Source organism: Desmodus rotundus, chromosome 10 (assembly GCF_022682495.2).
Source record: "Desmodus rotundus isolate HL8 chromosome 10, HLdesRot8A.1, whole genome shotgun sequence".
NCBI classification, from domain to species: Eukaryota; Metazoa; Chordata; class Mammalia; order Chiroptera; family Phyllostomidae; genus Desmodus; species Desmodus rotundus.
In genome coordinates this window covers 47,757,742-47,772,115 of record NC_071396.1, presented here as the reverse complement: position 1 = coordinate 47,772,115, position 14,374 = coordinate 47,757,742, and the positions used below count along the sequence as shown (strand labels likewise).

The following is a 14,374-nucleotide window of genomic DNA, read 5'->3' as shown; positions in this document are numbered from 1 at the left end:
TTCTTTTTGCCTGAACTAGCTTTAGCTAGATATGTCATTTTTGATTGAAAAAATCCTGAGTAATACATTCTCTAATTTTTCAAATGAGGAAAGTCAGGCTCATATGGAGGGAGTGACTGACTCAAGGTTACACAGCACACTGGAGACAAAATCTGGACTTGAAATCAGATCTACTGATTTTCGTTTCAATGAATTTTCTTCTACACTGAGCTTCATGTACTATATCTTGTAATTATTCAATTTTTTTCTGAATGATAGTACAGGTCTCCTTCCCTACCATGTTGAATCAGGGCACAATTCACTCATTTAAGCAAAATATGGAGGACCATTTATTAAGGAGTCTGTGATATAATAATAGAACTTTGACTAACTGATTTGTGTGTAGGTTAAGTCCAAATAAAAGGTTCAATTATGACAGGGTCAAAGGTAGAAACCATAGACTTGATTCTTTGTGTGTTCGTGTGCCTGCACGTGTGTGCACGCATGCACCAATGGAATGTCTGATGTGTTCTAGGCACAGCAATAGGGTCTTTCGTACATGTGGTCATATGCGGTTGCCTCGCACTGGGCTTCACGCGTAGTGGAAACTCAGCAGATGAAGGAAGAAAGGAAGGAAGAGAATGAAGATGAAAAGAAAAGGGAGAGAAAGAAGAAGGATGAAAAGTAGCGTTGGTTTCAAGTAAAAATTAATTGTCTTTTCTATTGTTCAATAGAGTTTATATTAATAACCAGTATCTTATGGTGACCTTAAAATACGTCCATGAAATCTAGTCTACTATGAAATTACTGCTTTTCCTAAACTGAACGGAAGAAACTGTGAGAAGAGAAACTCCAAGTCAGAGCCTTAGACCACATTAGGAGCAAATGAGGCAACAGGAGATGTGACACTTGATAAATGTCCTACTTGTTGTAGTTCCGTGAACTATTTACAACCGGGCTCAGGCACGATCGGTGACACTCATTTACAAGGGCCGAATATTAAATTGTGTGAAAGTGGGAAGTTCCTGGACTTAGTCACACAATGAATAATGTTTTAGAAAACCTGAGCACTGATGATGAACAGTGTTAAGATTATTCTATTTGAATTATTGTTTAGTAATGTTATTATCATTCTTTGTGATCAGAATTTTTAAACCACAAACAGGATGTAGACAAATGGTGAAAAAAAAAAGTTTCGGAGTCAGAAAATGAGATGGTCATCAAGAGAATCTGTTTGGCATAGCTTTGTAAAAGTACTCACCACTTTAAAACTTGCTCTTTCCTAGTTTTAAATTCAGTAACGAAAGACCCCACCCCAGAAGATTTCTGAGCATCACCATCACTCAGCTAAGGGCGCTGTTTACCATGTTATATTTAGTTAAAGTCTAGACATTATAAGAAGGAAAGGGGGAGATATTCCACTATCACCCTCATCAAATTAGCAAAATGTATGGATAGCATAGTACGGGAATTACTTATTAACTAAGGTTTTCTGTAGCTAAGAAATCTCCAGCCTAACTCATACAGCAACCCAGATAATCTAGTTTCAGTTATAGATGGTTTTCATCAATCTTTTACATTTCAAGCAGAGTACATTATAATAATTGTTTTTGAACTGCTTACACATTTTAAAAACTTAACTGCAGTGTGAATTTGGGTAAGATTCACCGATGGCACTGATATTAACTAGCCATGTCATTTATCATTGAAAAATTTATGACATTTAAACCATTAACAATAAGCTGCATGGTTCACCGTACAGCACAGTGTTAATTGGCTTATGTTTATTTTTCCATCTCTATGTCTCTGGGGCCCCATCACTGTCGCCTGGAGAAGTACTGAAGTCTTGGCTTTTCCGGTCAGCAATTTCCAGTCTTTTTATGAAACACTTACAATAGCACCACACGCAATTTTCACCATTGATTCTTTCATTCAAGTGTTCATTCAACAAATATGTGCCATTCACTCTTCAAGACTATGGAAATGGAGGTGGGCCAAACAGAAATGGCCCCCGTTTTTGGAACTGTCATTCTCGTGTGAGACAGAGGAGACAAGGAACAAACGGATGGGTAAATGAAAAAGATGATTTTAGACATGGAAAAATGCTATCAAGAAAACAAAATAGATAATATGATAGAGGGTGTGGGAGGAGGGCAATATGAATGGGGTCATTTAAAGAAATCCTGAGTGAGGAGGTAACATTTGACCCCAAACCCAATGACAAAAAGGAGCCAGTGTGCATCTGGCGGTCCGAGAGACCGGCAAGAGCACAAAGAACGGACTGCCACCGTGCAGGAGGTCAAGAGAGAAAGGGGTTGTGAGGGAGTGTGATGAGGCCAGAGAAGGAGGCAGGGTCCCAGCATGCAGAGCACCGCAGGCCGTGGCCGGAGGTTGAAACTTCGTAGGATGTAGGCAAGGCATTGAGGGTCTCTGAGAGGGGCAGTGATATATGATTCATGGTTTATAAAGGTCACTCTGGCTTCTGGTGGATAATGGATCATGGGGAGAAGCACAGCGCGAGGAGGGCTGCTGGCTGTGTTTTTGTAGGTTGGATCCCACACCAGGGTGCCAGGCAGAATGGGTGAGCGGGGATGGAACTCCAGCCTTTGTGCTGTTCACCAGCATGGACCTGCGCTCACCTGCAGCGAGCGGCATCTTTTCCCAGCACACACGATGTGCCATATGGGCAGGAAGCAGCCTCGGGGGAGGGGGAGGACATGGCAATAACTTGGTGCAGAAGGCGAGAAGTGGGTTCAGGAGACATCTAGAGGTAGAGCTGACAGGACTTAATGATCGATTAGATGTAAGGGGTGACCCTTAAATCCACAGGGTGTGGTGCTGTCACTGACTGAGGTGAGGAAAGTTGGGAGGGGACCAGGTTTCTTTCTCTCTTTCTCTCTCTCTCTCTATATATATATTTATTTATTTTTTTTTTAGGAGAGGGTCAAGAATTCAGTGTGGCTAGGTTTAGCCTAAGGTATAGGTTAAATGTCCAATGGGTTTATGGACTGAGGAAATTTATGATGCTATTTGATATAGCTTAGACGTACAAAGAAATCATAGCCTCTTAGGTCTTCCTCATGATTCCTGATCCACCCTGGGGGATGGGGGCAGGTGGAGGGAGGGAACTAAAATGAGTCCAGGCTGGTATTCTTTATCTGAAGGAAGAATTTAAACAGGTTTGCAGTCTTCCAGATCTCCACCCCATCACTCCCCTCTCCCCCAAGGTGGTAGGAGCTCAGGGTGCCCTCCTCACAGTACCAGGAGGAGTTCTTACATTTTGGTGTCTGTTACCTCCTCTGTGCTCTACAGCAATGCATCTTATTCACCGGTCTCTGGTCACCGCCTGCCCTGCTGCTGTTCACTGCTGATGCTGGCATCTAGTGTGGCTTGGTGAAAGCTTGGTAAAGGCTCTGGGACTCCCTGGGTACTCAGCCTCATGCCAGCTGTCCCTGTACCCCCGTGGGTACCTTACCTGCCACACTCTCCACCCAGCTCCCGGCCCACAGACCTCCCTCGGTCCTGTGGATGTTTATCAGCTTTCTACCCAGCCTTGCCCACGGTCACTTCGGGCACGTGTGGGAATTTCTGAGTCCCACCATTACTACCTGGGCACTGGCGACAGCTTCAGAGAACTGCCATCCAGCCCTGTCTCTGCCTGACCGTGCTGTACCACTGCTTTAACTCTGATATGTCCACTGCATCCTCCTCGCTGCCCTGGCTGGCATGGCGGCCAGCTGGGTGATGATCTCCTTTCAAAGGCTCCTAGGGAAACTGGGCAAAAACTCTCAACATTGCCCCCAAGAGCTGTAACACACGTGCCCTGCCTGGATGGAAGTTCAGAGAGGGAAGATCACACCACATGTCTCCCTCTGCTTCTGCCCCACTTTCTGTCCCCCACGGTTCCTTGGTATCAGAAGAGATGGGCTTCCTACCTTCATTCTGCCTGGGGCAGCAACTATCACAGCTCAGGCAGCAGAGTCTGGAGGGCAATCTTTTCCTTACCTACTGGATCTCAGGATACTGAAGGATGTAAAAATTCTTTTCTGTCTCACTGCCACACCTTGATGGCTGAGGGAGTATGGGAAATGCTGCTATGATTATTCATGAGAGAAACAAAATCGGGACATATTTAAATATTTTACAGTGATAATGTGAGTTTGTAGCTCAGTGACGCTGTCATGGCTGGAGATACAACTTGCGGGTGATCAGCAAGTGGATGGGGCAAAGCCAGGACTGAGTAAGAACATCTAACTTATGACAGAGAAATCTGGGAGCCCAGAACAGAGTACTGGGGTGATCCTGTATGGAGAGGCCGGACAGGGGACAAGGAGCCAGCAAGGGACACTGAGACATCGTGTGTGTGGTAAAAACAAAGTTAAGAGCAAGTGTGGTATCACTGGGGCCACAAGAGGAGCTAGTTTCCAGAGGAAGGGATCACTTGATCAAATGTTCTCAAGAGTCAAGCCTATAAAAGGATCTTAACCCACACGCCGACCCTGACCCTGACCCTGGCCCTCAATTCTTCCTTAGAAGGATGAGGACAAGTTGAAATGAATAAAATAATACCTTATCTAAAAGGACCGTTGGTAACAAAACTTCATAAAGTCATGTCACCATTTTTAATTAAGATGATGCTCCATTCAGGGAATGCTGTGCTCTTTGAGCCAAACTGAAACCCCACTGGGGTGACTGAAGTAGTGAGCACCGGCCACTGGAGATCCCCCGTCGTTACTGGGAACTTTTAGAGGTACTCCTCAGGCCTCCCAGCCCGCCTCGCACGAAGCATCATGACTGTTTCTTTCTCTTCTTTGCTTATCTTTTTCTGAAATCAACTTGGGAAACACATTAGTCTTTCACTCTTTCGGGCAGATACTAAAGCACATGGTTTTGTGGGGGAGGCCTCTGCAGGGACCCTAGGCTTGGTGTCCCGGGTGTTCTGGAGATGGTAGACACGTACCCAGAGCGGGTGTCTCCTTTTACACCAAAAGGAGCAGGGGAACCGATGCTTGGGATATGCACAGCGCCATGTCCTGCTGCCTCCCCTCACCATTCCTCTGAGCTCTGGGTGCCTACTACCCCCCCGACCTTTACATTACTCATTTTCTCTGTTCCACTTTACCTATTTAACCAAATTGATAGTATCTAGACTAGAAATAATAGTTGGTGAATAGTGTGGTTCAGAGTTTGAATTATCCGTTTACACTAATGGTCAACCTGTGAGGCAGAATGAGATAATATGAACAGAATAGGTTGAATCCTGGCTCTGCCTCTCACCGAGTGCCTCTAGCTGAGTGTCCTCGGGGATCTAAGTAATCTGGTACACCGGAACGTGGGTAGTGAGAAATCTGGTCTCTAAGTTCGGTTGGGTTTCTAGGACCTGTCGTTGGGCATTGAGGAGGAGTAGCATTTGCCGTGGTTGGGAGAAGACTGAGCCAGGAACTAAGGAAAGAGTCCTTTGAATGCATTCCCTCCAGAGGAACAGGGCAGAGAGGTGGACACTGAGACACAGGCCAAGAGTTTGCATTTGGGACCAATGAAAGTTAACAGATCTGAGTGGGTGCACAGGAAGTGGATCCCACTACCGTTCTAAACTGCTGGTCCAGGGGGCCCTGGCCCCTTTGATGTAGAGACCGTAACTGAGCTAAGGTGAAATTCCACCCACGTAGCTCCCAGGTCCCTGTGAGCCAACTATGGGATCTCTAAGCTGCTAAAGAAAAAGTATACATCTTAATTTGGCTTCTACTTTTGTTAAGAATGGAAAGAAATTGTATTGGCTAAAACAAGTCTCTGTTGGGACCCATCTCTGCTACCAGTCCTGATTATCTTTCTGAACAACTATTCCTACACATCAGCGGAGCAAAAAATTACCAGACGAATTCTCAGCAGTTTAAATGGAAAATTCAGGGCAAATAGCCTTGAGTGAAAGAGCACTTAACAAAAGAGCTTCTCCCTCACTTGTTTCCTGTATGTAGGTATGTGTGTGTATCTGTACATATGATATACAATATACCTTATAATTCTTATACTTACATTGCATTGATACAGTAAGAGCAGGTTGTCATGGAAAGGAAGCAATATTGAACAATTCTTGAAGATAAAAATGTAATTGCAAAACTGAAAGAAAACAGAACCCCACTAACAATAAGCACAACCAGCTTTAATCTTGCCGTCTAATGCCATTCTCCAATAAAAGGAATCAGCACGCTTTGGAGAAATGGCTGGTTCTAGGACCGGCACAGGAAGTAGGCAAGATGAGCCTAGAGCACCTTAGAGTGCCAGAAAGTAATTCAGTGCTCAAAAAACAAAAACAAAGAAGCCACAACGATGAGATCAAAAGGGACAGAGGGGACAATGGAAACAGTTTCCATATGGCCAAAATTGGAATAATTTGAGCAATAAAATAAATACAGCAGGACTGGATTGCAACCCAAAGTATGTGATAAGTATCTGTGAGTCCATGTTAATGTAAGTGAGTAAACGGGAAGACAAGTGCAGACTTGCAGACTCCTGTAGACACTCAGCACTTGAAGAAATGGGACATAACTCTCTGCTTCTTATGTGTGCGCTGTGTATGGGGACTCCCAGCCAAAGAGCACAGTGTGGATGGAGGGGAAAAGAGGAACTCGACAGTGTAGACCCCGGACAAACACGACCTCAGCTTTCAAGGTCACCATCAACAGGGATAAGTTACACTGACGTACGTACCTTTGGCATTTTACGATGAAACCAGCACTTTATTTCTGTGGTCTTCCTCCCCAAACACAAAACCCCAGTCTGTTCTTGAGAAAAACACCAGGCAAATCTCAACCGAGAAACATTCTATGAAATACCTGACCGGCGTGCCTCGAAACCGTCGAGGTCGTCAGAAACCAAGAGAGTCTGAGAAACTGTCACAGCCCAGAGGTGCCTGATGAGACACGACCACTTGAACGCGGTGTGCTGTCCTGGATGGGATCCGGGAACAGAATGAGCACAATAAGGAAAAACTAAGGAAATCAGAACAAAATAATGACTTTAGCTAATAATACGGTACCAATACTGGGTTATTAATTGTAACACACGAAGCATAGATGTATTGTAACAAATGTTAAGATGTTAATAATAGGGGAAATTAAATGTGAGGTATATGAGAACTTACTGTACTATAGTTACAATTGTTTTGTAAATCTTAAACTGTTTAAATAAAAGCTTTATCAAAAATTTTAAAAAATGGAAAGATGCTGAGGTGAAGTGTGAGGAGAATAGGCCAGAACAAAACAATTGGTTTTAGGGTTTGCCGGTGGGTATCAGATTCTGGAGAAAGAAGTACTAGATGACTTTATCTAGGGTAGAACGTTGATGGAAATAAAAGTGTTAGTGGAATTTTTAATTAATTTAATTTTAGTAGAAAATTTAAAGGCCTTTTGATGTGGCTTTGTCATTTGTCTATTATCTTTCTTCCTCATTTTTATAAAAATAGTGTAAGGTGGGCTTTATAAGCTTGTTTATACTTTTTGGAATGCATATTAAACTTAAAAAAACATTAAAATTACAATATTCATGGGTGAAAAAAATACCTCAATAGGAACAGTGAAACAATAGATTGAATTCTTCAGATAATTGAATCAGGAACTAAAAGATCCAGTCCAACCCAGGCCAGTGTGGCTCAGTTGGTTGGAGCATCATCCCATACTCTGAAAGATCACGGGTTCGATTCCCAGTCAGGGCACACACCTAGGTGGTGGTTTCAGTCCCCAGTTGGGGCATATGTGAGAGGCAACCAATTACTGTATCTCTCTCACATTGATATTTCTCTCCCTCTCCTCTCCCTCTCCCTTTCCCTCTCTCTCAAATCAATAAGCATGTCTTCAGGTGAGGATAAAAAAAATCCAGTCCAGAAGGTCCCCCAGAAATCAGAAATAAAGCAATAAGAAGTTTAAGGGAAAAGCAAAGGTATGAAAAATAAGTTTAGTAGATTTGAAATATGTGCCATAGGAATCATGGAAGGGGAAAAAGAAGAGTGGAAAATCAAAGAATGACTAGGAAAGCTTTGTCCTGGAGGAAGAGTATGTTAAGGTCACACGGGCCATGTGTGAGCATAAAGAAAGAATAACCACAACCAGACAAATTATGAAAAAGTTCCCAAGTTTCAAGGATAAAGACCGTGCAGATAGGAAGAAACAAATAGGTTTCCCACAAAGGCAAAAACAACAGGAACTTCATCAAAGAAGAAACCAAAGCTGAAATTACAGACTATTAAGAAATTATGAGTGAGCAAACTACATACCAAAATCCACGCGATGCTGTCCAGGCTGTGTTAAGAGGAAAATGGCTCCCTACCTACTAATAAATTGCTGTGATCCTGGGCAAGACATTTAATTTTTTAAAGCTTCGAGTTCTCATCTTTAAATAATGATAACAGCAACTACGTTCATGGTCTAATTATGCACCAGCCACTGTTCGAGGGGCTTAGTGTGTGCTGGGTTTATTTATTTCCCATAACAGCCCCCTGATGTAGATTATATGATTTTCCCATTTCACAGACAAGGAAACCAAAGATCAGAGAGGTCACTGGCACAAGGTCGGATTACAGATGGCAGGATCTGTCCAGTTTGCGTCTGTGCTCCTAACCGCTGTGCTACAAAGACTTCTTACGAAGCCTGTTTCTTCTAAACAGAAAATGCCAAGCAATTAACCTCCGAAAGTCATCAGACCCAGACTGCACGCACAAGTTCTGTCAGAACTTATTTCATTTAGCAACACATTTTTAAAGGGACTTTATGTCAGCCTGCTTGCCGCTTTCTGCGTAACAGGCTATGCGGGCACAGCCGGAGACCAAGCGGGTCGTTCCTAGCGCTAGCTGCGGGCCAGTTCAGACGCAGAGCCTTCAGTGGGGAAAACCGCTGAAAGGGCTCGGCGGGCACCTGCACCTTCAGGCCAGCCTGTGACCTCAGGCTGAATAGCAGTAAACTGGGGAGTTGAAGCAGCCCATCCACCGTGAAATTCCTTCCGGGTCGATGCCTTCTCACCAGCAGTGGTTCCTCCTTCAGGGTCTCTGTAGAAGTACAGAGCCTGCTTTCTGCGCATGCTCACAGAGGATCGTGCCGCGCGTGCGCAGTACTTCCCGGGATTTGTGCGTCCAGCACATGGTGCATCCAAAACACTGACCCGCAGAATGAGCTCCCTTGTTGTGCCAGATGGCAACGTCCATGTGGCACAGAGGGGAGTCCGATACACAGAACAGTGGTCGGCAGGTCCACACAAGACGCCCCTGTGAGAGGCTGGTGGTCAGCCCTGGGGTCAGTAACCACCAGACATCGTGGCTCCTGGAAGGTGGCCTGCATCTGGTCAGTGAAGGCTCTGAGAGTGAGGCTGCCGGCAACAGGACTGGCTCCAGTGGCAGCAGCGAACTTCAGCACAGCCCGCTGGCCAGTGCTCCTGGAAGGTACGGCACTCGCAGCAGCCAGATTTTCAAAGGCAACAATGGCATGAGCAGGCGTTGGAAGCTTCTCCCAGGTTCTCTTCAGATTTATGACGTAGGTGCCATCACGCTCCCTTTTGTAGATGTACTGCTCCATTTGGAAGTCAAGGTTGGTGCCACCTTAGTGGGTTTCTGCTGCAAGGAGTTTGAGGATATCCTCCTCCTTCATCTGTGGGACATCAAGGGCTCCAGGCACCATGAAAGTTTCCCTTTAAGTTACAACAGGAATCCAGAACAGCGCCCCACGGGCCCTCTCTGGGGCGCGCAGGCCGGCAGATTAGTGACTATCGTGGCATGCCTCTAAGGAGTTGTGATTACTGGTTACACAGCAGAAGCTCACTGGTGTATTTTATCTGTACACCAGTAATAACCAGTTAGAAAATACAACCTGTACACAATAGCTATCAAAATAGGTAACACCTCCCCTCTTTTTTCACTGTACATTTTTATATCCCACTGTCTGCTCAACATGTCCCATGGATGCTCAAACCAAACATGTCCCAAAACAAAATGCAGCGGCCCCAACTCCTTCTCATCAACACCTGCTTCTCCTGCGATCTCCCTATCTCAGTTAATGACCACTCTGTTCTACCAGCTGCCTGGGCCCAACCCCTTGAGTCATCTTTGGCTCCTGTCATTCTCTCACATCATTTATCCAGCCCATCAGCATATTTATTGGCTCTACCTTAAATATATATCTTGATTCCGATAATCTTACTACCATTATTGACACCACCTTGGTCCAATCAGCTCTTACACAGACTGTCTCAGCAGAACCCTAACTGATCTCCTAAATGTAAAGAGGGATCAAATCGCCCACTCTTGTGCCCCAGCTATTGTCCATGCCGCCAAAGCAATCCTTCTCATTACTCATGTTATTCCTCTGCTCAAAGTCCCCCGACAGCTCCCACCCCACCTAATAAAATCTTAAGTCCTCCTCACTGCCTAGAAGGCTCTATATGATTTGCCTTCTTGCCCCTTCTCTGGCCCCCGTTTTCCTTCTTTTCTTCAGTCACTCTGCTGTAGAAAGGCTAACCTCCATGCTGCTCCTTCTGCATGGAGAACATACTCTAGTCACACACAGGGCCTTTGCACTTTCTTTCCCTCTGCCTGAAATGTTCTTCCCCAAGATATCTTCCTGACTCACTTACGTTCTTTGGGGCTCTACTCAAATCACTGTATCAGAGAGGCCTTCATTGGCCACCTTAAAGAACAACCCCCCCTCACTGTTTCCTACATGCTTTTGGTTTTTATGGCACTTGTTACCACATGACACAATACCAACATATTTATTGGTTTATTGTCTTTCTCTGCTCTCTAGAATGTAGGCTTCACAAGCCCCGGGACTTCGTTATGTTCACTGCTTCATCCCCAAAGCCTAGAACAATGGCCAGGCTACAATAAATCCTCAGTAAATATTGTTGAAGAAATAGTTAAACCTAGGAATAAGCTGCACACAACTATGCAAAACCTGTATGACAAAAAAAAACTATAAAATTGAATTGAGAGAAATAAAAAAGGCTTGACTATATAGAGCCATGTTATTATCTTGGATGGAGAGATTCAATTTTTTAAAGTATCAATTTTTCCCAAATTCAATTTCAGTCAAACATAATCACAACTAAAATTCCAATAAGGTTTTTTTTTGGGGGGGGGACTTATCAAAAGGATTCTAGAGACAATCTAGACCTACGAATGTTTGAAATTACCCACTTTTGCAAATGACAAGTAATAAGAGGCAGGAAGTCATGCCCAGCCATATATAGTTAGACATACAAAAGAGCTATAGAAACTGAAGATCACCATACCATGGCCCCGATATAAAGAGACAGCTCGCTGAGACCAATCAGAGAGTCAGAAACATACCTGTTAGAACAGAAATTTGGTACTCAGTAAAGGCAGACCTCCACTGCCTTGCATTGTTGCCCCAGGAATCGGTACTTCAGATCAGTAGGTAAAAGAAATATTTAACCAATAATGGCATTCGCCACACTTAGCAAAGAAAAAAATTGGATTTCTTGTATGACCTCAATTAAACTCCAATTCTGCAGATTTAATTGCTTGAAATGGAATAATTAAGTCTAGAAAAATAGAGATAAATATGTTATAAACTATTACATATAAAAATATCTACACAGCCAAAAATACTATAAGCAGACCAAGTAGAGGAAAATAATATATCTGAAAAACAAAGATCTGTAAGGAGCTCTTAGAACCCAGGGAGTAAAAAAAAATCAAGACACCAAGAGAAAAGCGAGCCCAGACAGGTAATTCACAAATGAAGAAATATGAATGAACAATAATTCATTACTTCAACAAATATATATTAGCATCTTTCGTATGCCAAGCACACTGGCCAAAGTTAATGAAACCTTGCTGGCAGGGGTGGCAGAAAGGGACATTCTTAGACCTGACCACTAAGATTATTATGGATATAAACTATATAGTTATACGTTAGAACAACTTTCTAGGGGACAGTTAAGTAATGTATGTTTAAAGTGAAAACGTTAAAATTGCTTGACATCAATTTGAAATCTAGAATTTACACCATGTCTGGATGTAAGACCTGGACCTGAGACAAGTCATCTTGCAGCCACCAGAGGAGCAACCTGGGGGCAAAGCCAACACACAGAGAGACAGAGGAGCCAGAGTCCTGGTCCCCCCGGCCCCCAGGGGCCACTTGATCCGCAGATTCAGTGTCTCATGACATTGTAAATTTCCTCATTGTTTAAGCCAGTTTAATACAGCTGACCTCTAGAATCTGCCTCCCCCAGCCCCAACTGTAGTTTGACTATCTGCCGGTGTTCAGTGGACTTGGACTCCAGGCTCTGCAGTTGAGCCAGCAGCAGTGGAGGTAGATGTATGGCACAGCAGACAAGAGCACAGGCTCTGGGGTCAGAGAACTCCGGCAGATGGATGTTTCTTTCTCACGTCGATGCTTCTCTCTCCCTCTCTCTTAAGTCAGTAAGCATGTCCTCCAGTGAAGATAAAAAAATCCACTTACAAGAATGGCCTGGGTTGGTATTCACAACACGAGGAGTAGGGGGACTGGGATGGGAAGAGGACAGGGTCCTAGGTCTGGAGCTCTAGAAACGGCATGGGAGCCAAGCGGAGCCCGAGTTTGCTTAGGAGGGCTGCCAGGAGGGAGGCGCAGGACCCCCAGCTGGAAGCCACGCTCCCTGGGGAAGAAGAACCTGTAGGGAGGACCGTACATCCGATAGAGCTTGCCCCATCCCACTTGGGTGGGAAATACCGACCTAGAAACAACTATTTGATGAAGAAATTAGTGCTTGAGGATTCTCATAATTAGTTGTCTCTTGGCTGTTTAGAGAAAAAGGCAGAATGGGTTTTACTTAGAAATTTAGTGCCATTTTGTGCATTCCATTTATGCCGTGGCTTCCCAGAACAAAGAACTATTTTGTTTTATTCCTAGAGAAATAATTCATGACATGTGGTTTCTTTTATCACAAAATAAAAATGTCACACTTTATCTTTGGAACGAAATAAATGGTTGAGTATTGTCATTTATTGTAAACTATGTTATCTACACAAAATCTTGGTGAGCATCCCACTCTCCAATCTTCTTGATATTTAAAGTAGTGAGTAATTAATTTCTGAGCTTGGCGTATTTTTTCTGCAGGAGATCATTTGCATACTTACATGATATTGAAAGAAACCCTAGAAGCTAACCCTCAGAAGTTGTTGGCTGCCTAGATAAACATCTGCTGTTCTAATGGTGTTTTGAACTGCTGAACTGCCATTTAAATATTCTTAATTCTTTTCTTTTTTTTTTTTTTATAACTAGTGGGTGGGGAATTGGCCAACAAAGCGTAGTGACCCAACTCTCTCTCTCATCCTTTGCAGAGCTGGAGTTCTCACACACTCATGCCTTCCTCACAGTTACTATAAGAATTGAAAGGGGGAAGAGGTTGAAAAGCCCTTTAAAATTCTCAAAAGTCTACACAACAAGCAAGTGGGTATATGTTGCTCACTGCTTACTGATGTGTGAAATGCCTTCCTTACTCAGGTATTTTTTAAAAAAAGATTTTACTTATTTTTAGAGAGATGGGAAGGGAGGGAGAGAAACACCGATGTGTAGGAGAAACATCCATCTGTTGCCTCTGGCGCACAACCAGCCAGGGACCTGGCACACAACCCAGGCGTGTGCCCTGACCGGGAGCAAACCAGGAGCCTTTCGGTTTGCAGGATGATGCTCAACCACTGAGCCACACAGTTAGGGCGCTTGACTCAGGTTTTTAAAATGTTATATCTACTCTTTGTTACTGATCCACTGGGAACATTGCATATTGGTCATTTCATAAATCATATAAATTTCAGAATATTTTACAAAATGAAATCTGTCATTTATTCATTGAAAGAGTAATTCCTGAGCATTTACTGTAGATCAAGCCCTGGGAATACGGTGATGAAGAAGAATCGGCTGTCGGGTCGACTCTCACAGACCTTACACCCCACTAGGGGGAACAGATACTGAGACAGGATCATGCAGATTCCAATGATTACTATGGTCAGGGAGGGCTTCATGGAGGAGGAGGCATTTGGGTTGAGACCTCAAGGATGAGTATGGGCTGCACATGGAAGAATTGAGGAAGAACACTCCACTCGGAGCTTAGCAAGAACAAAGGCCTGGAGGCTGGAAATAGGAAGAAACCAACGTGACTGGAGGGTGGGAGGTAAGGGGGGCAGGGAGCAGAGCACGAACAGAGCACGGGATGGACCAGACCACATTTCCAAGTGGGAACTTGGTTCATTCCTGAGGAAGCATCCCAAATGGAATGCTTCAGTCCTTCCCCCAGGTAGGGCTGGGTGATCCACCCCGGGTTCCTGTGTGGGTGAGGGCTGCTGCTGCATTGATGCTTGGAAAGGCTGGGGAACCTGTCCAAGGAGCTCCAGTGTCCAATGGAGGTGCGT

General features: G+C 44.1%; 1 pseudogene; it reads right to left on the bottom strand.

Moving 5' to 3' along the window:
- Positions 1-8,817: 8,817 nt before the first annotated feature.
- LOC123478139 (small ribosomal subunit protein uS2 pseudogene) lies at positions 8,818-9,641 on the bottom strand (annotated as a pseudogene).
- Between the last annotated feature and the right edge of the window lie 4,733 nt (positions 9,642-14,374).